The sequence below is a fragment of the Coregonus lavaretus genome (assembly GCF_964263955.1).
Source record: "Coregonus lavaretus genome assembly, contig: HAP1_SCAFFOLD_156, whole genome shotgun sequence".
NCBI lineage: Eukaryota > Metazoa > Chordata > Actinopteri > Salmoniformes > Salmonidae > Coregonus > Coregonus lavaretus.
In genome coordinates, this window is record NW_028164304.1 from 566,423 (window position 1) to 572,779 (window position 6,357).

Sequence of the window (6,357 nt, forward strand, 5' to 3'; positions counted from 1 at the left end):
AAGGAATACACTATTGAACTTGTCGTTGCCATAAGACGCAACATTTTCCTCTTATGTCTGAGTTGCAAACATCAAAGTCGAGGAATGTATTTTTTTCCAGTGGAGAGTTGTGTTATTTTAATCCACAGATAGATTGATATTTGCAGGGCAACAGACGATTCCTCCATTGTTTACTTGAGAACACAGAGAGAAGCTAGTGAACAACAAACTTATATACTCTTCCAATGCCTATGGACAACAACCACCGCCACACCAGCATGAATCCTGCAATCTTTATGCCAGGGCTTTATTAGGCCCTAAAATAGTGCTGTGCTGAAATAGTTTCATTTCACACAGCTGCGGAATTACAGGGGGGAGGGAGTGTTATGGGCAGGGACGGGAGGTGTCAGAAAGAAAACCACATTACAGGGAGCGAGGTCTAATCTATTCTGCCCTGCGTTGTGGGGCCCACCGTTTGTCTGGAAAACACGGACAGTCTGCAGCCCTGGCCGGGCCGTGAGAGAGAGAGAGAGAAGGGGAGCAGGGGGAGAAAATGAGGTTGTCAGCTTGATAAGCATGGGCTGTTACCTCGATCCCGACTCTTCCGAAATCCACTTTACTCGGCAGTCAGAAAGGGTTTGGGATTGGCAGCGAGGCTTACGGCAGTGCCCTGATAGGCACCTCTTTCTCCCTGAGCCGGGGGAATGGGAGAGGAATGGATTCACACCGACGGATGTGCTACATTACTAGGCCTGTATGACGATGCTGAAAAATGCTTGTGTGTTGATGTCCGAGAAATGCTTTCAGGGACATTACAAGGCTAGAAAAGTGTGTGTGTGTGTCTCTGTGTGTGTGTCTGTGTGTGTGTGTGTGTGTGTGGTGTTCACAGGATAATATTTGGTTATAAGTGCACTTCTCACAGCAGCTGAACAAGTGCATTCTGAGTGTTTTGGTTGGGCTTTTGCCAGGTAACTGAAGGACCTTGATGGCACCAAGTCATGTCAGTTAAAGTGACACACTGTCAGCTCAAGGATGGAGTAATCGAGGTAGAGGCTATTTAACATGGAGAGGCTCTGCTCATATCAACGGTGGGCTTAGACGTATCAAACAGCATCAATGCCTGATTGAATAAAGAAAAACTAAATATAGGCATCGGATGAAAATTCTTGACAGAACAGATAACGTTTCATACTTATCAGCAGCTACCAAGGTGAACCTCTCAATGTCATGTCGAAATCCAAAGATAAAACCATAGGGCCTCTGCCCGCCACACAAAGACCCCCCTGTCCCCCCCCCTCCTCTCTCCCTAGCAGGAAGCCCCTTTCCCCCACCCCTCCAACTGCTGGAGACATATTGAACAGACCCCTAACAGCGACGTTCTTGAGCCTGAACAGACCATTGAGCGGAGAGTGAGAGAAAAGGGAAATCAGTGGAGCATTGTAAACATTGTAAAAACAACCTCTTTATCTGTTTATTTATTTTAACCTTTCATACTTCAACTACTTGCACATTGTTACAACACTGTACATAGCCAATAATATAACATTTGAAATGTCTATATTCTTTTAAAAAACTTTTGTGAGTTTAATGTTTACTAATGTTTCCCTTTTGTTAATTGTCTATTCCATTTGCTTTGCCAATAAAGCCCTTTGAATTGACACACAGAGACAGATAGAGACAGAGAGACAGAAAGCGAGTGCGAGAGGGAGAGAATGAGAGTGCTCAAACCTAACATCTTCCACAAAGGCCCTACCTTCTCAGTTTTGTAAGAACTTCCCTTATAGGCAAAAAAAAAAAAAAAAAGGACACTGAGTATTTGTAGCAATAAAACAGAAGTCTACTTCAATGGCCAGGTATCCTGTACAGATAGTTGGTACGAGGTTTGAACGTTCTCACACTGGCTCACACTGCCCTTTGTTAACATCAAATATCCATCCCTTCATTCTGAATGAGAGGAGGATGAGGACCCCCTGGTATTGCTTTATTGGGTCCTGAGCAGACGGACCTTCAGCTGAATTAACATGGTCCAAGAAAAAAAATCATTTATCAAATCAAATTTTAATTTGTCAAATGCGCCGAATACAACCGGTGTAGACCTTAGTGAAATGCTTACTTACAAGCCCTTAACCGACAATGCAGTTAAGACAAATAAGTATTTACTATATAAACTGAAGTAAAAAATAAATAAAAATAATGACAATTAAAAGAGCAACAATAAAATAAAAGTAACGATGCAAATGGGGGGGGGGGGGGGGGGTGCTCAATGCAAATAGTCCGGGTGGCCATTTTATTTATTTTTCAGCAGTCTTATGGCTTGAGTGTAGAAGCTGTTAAGAAGCCTTTTGGACCTAGACTCGGCGCTCCGGTACTGCTTGCCGTGCGGTAGCAGAGAGAACAGTCTATGACTAGGGTGGCTGGAGTCTTTGGCAATTTTTAGGGCCTTCCTCTGTCACCGCCTGGTATAGAGGTCCTGGATGGCCGGAAGCTTGGCCCCAGTGATGTACTGGGCCGTATGTACTACCCTCTGTAGCGCCTTGCGGTCGGAGGCCGAGCAGTTTCCATACCAGGCGGTGATGCAACCAGTCAGGATGCTCTCGATGGTGCAAATGTATAACTTTTGAGGATCTGAGGACCCATGCCAAATCTTTTCAGTCTCCTGAGGGGGAATAGGCGTTGTCGTGCCGCCTTCATGATAGTTTGTTGGTGATGTGGACACCAAGGAACTTGAAGCTCTCAACCTGCTCCACTACAGCCCCGTCGAGGAGAATAGGTGCATGCTCGGCCCTCCTTTTCTTGAAGTCCACGATCATCTCCTTTGTCTTGATCACGTTGAGGGAGAGGTTGTTGTCCTGGCCCAAACTGCCAGGTCTCTGACCTCCTCCCTATAGGCTGTCTCTTTGTTGTCGGTGATCAGCCCTACCACCGTTGTGTCGTCGGCAAACTTAATGATAGTGTTGGAGTCGTGCTTTGCCATGCAGTTATTGGTGAACAGGGAGTACAGGAGGGGACTGAACACGCACCCCTGAGGGGCCCCCGTGTTGAGGATCAGTGTGGCAGATGTGTTGTTACCTACCCTTACCACCTGGGGGCGGCCCGTCAGGAAGTGCAGTATCCAGTTGCAGAGGGAGGTGTTTAGTCCCAGGGTCGTTAGCTTAGTGATGAGCTTTGAGGGCACTTTGGTGTTGAACGCTGAGCTGTAGTCAATGAACAGCCTTCTCACATAGGTGATCCTTTTGGGAAAGGGCAGTGTGGCGTGCAATAGAGATTGTGTAATCTGTGGAGGCGGTACGCAAATTGGAGAGGGTCTAGGGTTTCTGGGATAATTGTGTTGATGTGAGCCATTACCAGCCTTTCAAAGCACTTCATGGCTATAGACTTGAGCGCTACGGGTCGGTAGTCATTTAGGCAGGTTACCTTGGTGTTCTTGGGCACAGGGACTAGACTCGGCCAAGGACAGATTGAAAATGTCAGTGAAGACACTTGCCAGTTGGTCAGCGCATGCTCGGAGTATACGTCCTGATAATCTGTCTGTTTAAAGGTCTTACTCACATCGGCTACAGAGAGTGTGATCACACAGTCGTCCGGAACAGCTGGTGCTCTCATGCATGAATCTGTGTTGCTTGCCTCGAAGCGCACATAGAAGTCATTTAGCACGTTGGTAGGATAGTCTTGATCGGCGCTCCTCCAGTGTATTCTCCAATGATTGCACGTTGGCTAATAGGACGGATGGTAGAGGCGGGTTACCCACTCGCCGACAAATTCTTACAAGGCACCCCGACTTGCGTCCCCTATATCTTTATAACAGTAAAGCCTGGCGGAATATAGGAATATAGATGTGAAATATGCCTGGTAACAGGAAGAAGGGAGGAGAAAAGTCTGCTGCTACAGATAAACAGAAGTTATTTTCTTCTCCTCCTCCGTCTCGCTCTTTCTACATCTTCCTCCATCTTCTCCTCTCTTTGTCCCTCCGCCCACTGTGTCGATCTCTCTTTAGTCAGGCTGGAAATGCCTCTCCCTCTCTCTCTCCCTCTCTCTCCCTTTCATGTCTGGCCACCTCCACACTGTCTGCCTCTCTCTCTCTCTCTCTCTCTCTCTCCCTCTCTCTCCCTTTCATGTCTGGCCACCTCCACACTGTCTGCCTCTCTCTCTCTTCAGACTCCCCTTCCCACTCGTTTTCAAGCCCATCTGTCACAAGGAAACACGTCGGGGAAATAACAGTGATCTGGATAGCAAACTTATGAGGGGGGAGGGTTTGTCTTTCCAGCAGGAGGGGAACGGTACGGCTAATAGCTCCTCAGACCCAATTGGATGGTTTCATTTCCATTCAAATCAAAATGTCTGTTTCTCTTTACAAAAAAAGGTTATCTGCGAGCGAGCGAACAAACAAACGCTTAGAAGTGCGGCTATATAGAGTAGATGGTGGTTGAGTAGCTGTTATAGAAATAGACAACAGACCTGTCCTCTATAAAACCTGTGGTGCAGACGACTAACAATTGAGTGTGACATTCATCTACTTTACTTTTATTCATTGACTGACTAGATAGAAGTTATGTCAAGAGATGAGTGAAGAAATGCATGTTTTATTACGAGGGCTGTAGCTGTGACAATGGATGTGCTAAAGTGAGGGAAGTCTCATAAAAACATATTTCAAACCCGCCACAGTTGATTACCCCCAACTCACTGGGCACACACACACACACACCTCAAGTCTTCCACAACTACATGGTGGGGAGTATTTTCCATCAGCAACATTGTTAAATTCCCCAAATACAAGAAAAGGGACAGAAATGGAGAGAATCTCCATTGTTGCCCTACGGGAGGCTCTTCTCTCTTTCCTGTCCTCCAGCGCTTCTCAAGGAGATATAGCATGCCCACTTTAGTCTCCTTCCCTGTGAACCCTCTGCCAGGAACCATGCCAGGCCTGCCTAGGGGTCTGGGACAGGGGATGTGACCCGTTGGCCGTTGAATCCAGCTGGATGTTCTGATAGCTGTTGAGTGGGGGAGGCCAAGCAATAAAAAGTCTGGACAAAATGATTGGTATGCCCGGCCACACCAGCTTTACTGCATTGGTTGGCACCGGCTCAGCTGGCAGATTGAAGAAGGGAAGGATCCAATTTTCGCGGTTCTCTGTCATCCTGCCTACACGCAAAAAGCGGCGAACCACCGGACCCCGGCGGTTTCGCTTTCTGGCCTAGGGTCACTGCTACTTCATCAGGTGCTTCAATAATGGTGCGTGGGGGAAAAAAACATACTTTTACGGGAAGATTTGAATCCAATGAAGACACAATCCACTACAGAGAACACTAGGAGACACAAATTAGGACATGGCTCAATAAACCTGTCTTCAACAGTACTACAATTGGGTCCACTATACGGCAACTATACAGTATTTTGACCAACATGTTGTACTGTTTCAACACTAAATGCAATAAGACAGGCATAATGGAGTTTGTCGAGGAATAAACTGTGCTCTTTTCATTTCCAGTTTTACCCTGATGTGTAAAACTCAGCAGCAACCAGGATTCAGTTCAAAAGCAGGAGACAAAACCACAGATATTCAACATGTCAATCTGCAGGCTTGCTCTTAAAACAGTGGGACTGTTTCAAATCAGCTTGATTCATTGTAAATGGACTACTATACCAACTGAATACTCAAGTAACATCAGTCCCAGCCTTTATCAACACTGTGTTCCAAGGCCAATTTATCTGGGGAGCAGTACGGATGACAACAAGCATGTGGACACATGGTGGGTCTCAGCAGGACTGGGACACGTTAGGAGAGACAAGGGCACATTTCTATTAGTGCTGGGAGAGGATTCACCCTCTGGCTACAGGGAGGAACCCACCAGGAGCAAGTCAATGAAGTGAGGCTGACACAAATGTGTTTGATGACCGTGTGCAGCAGGAGAGGAGAGAGTCTGGGTGGGTGTGGAGAGAAAAAAAAAAAGTGTGAGACGGAGAGAAGAGAGAGGAGAGAGACCGAGAGAGGAGAGAGAGGAGAGAGAGAGAGAGAGAGAGAGAGAGGAGAGAGAGAGAGAGAGGAGAGAGAGGACAGAGAGAGAGCTCTGCTGTTGGCAGGATTAGGTGAATCTCTGCCTCTCCCAGATAGCAAATCCCTCGGGTATCCTGTTCATTTCAAACAACGGGCTCATCCCTCTGACTGAAGCACCTCTCACCTCCACTGGACAAGCAAATTAACAACCCTGAATAAGCCTCATTCTTCCTCTGGTTCCTCAGCCATCAAAGTGGGCCCACTAGGAAATGCTGAAGGACAGGTTAGTGACAACCATGAGCCTCAAAAATAGAGCAGGGCTACTTTGGACTGAACAAGGTCCGGTGTGTAGGAGTCTCAGTCAACCCTTACAACAGAAAGACTAC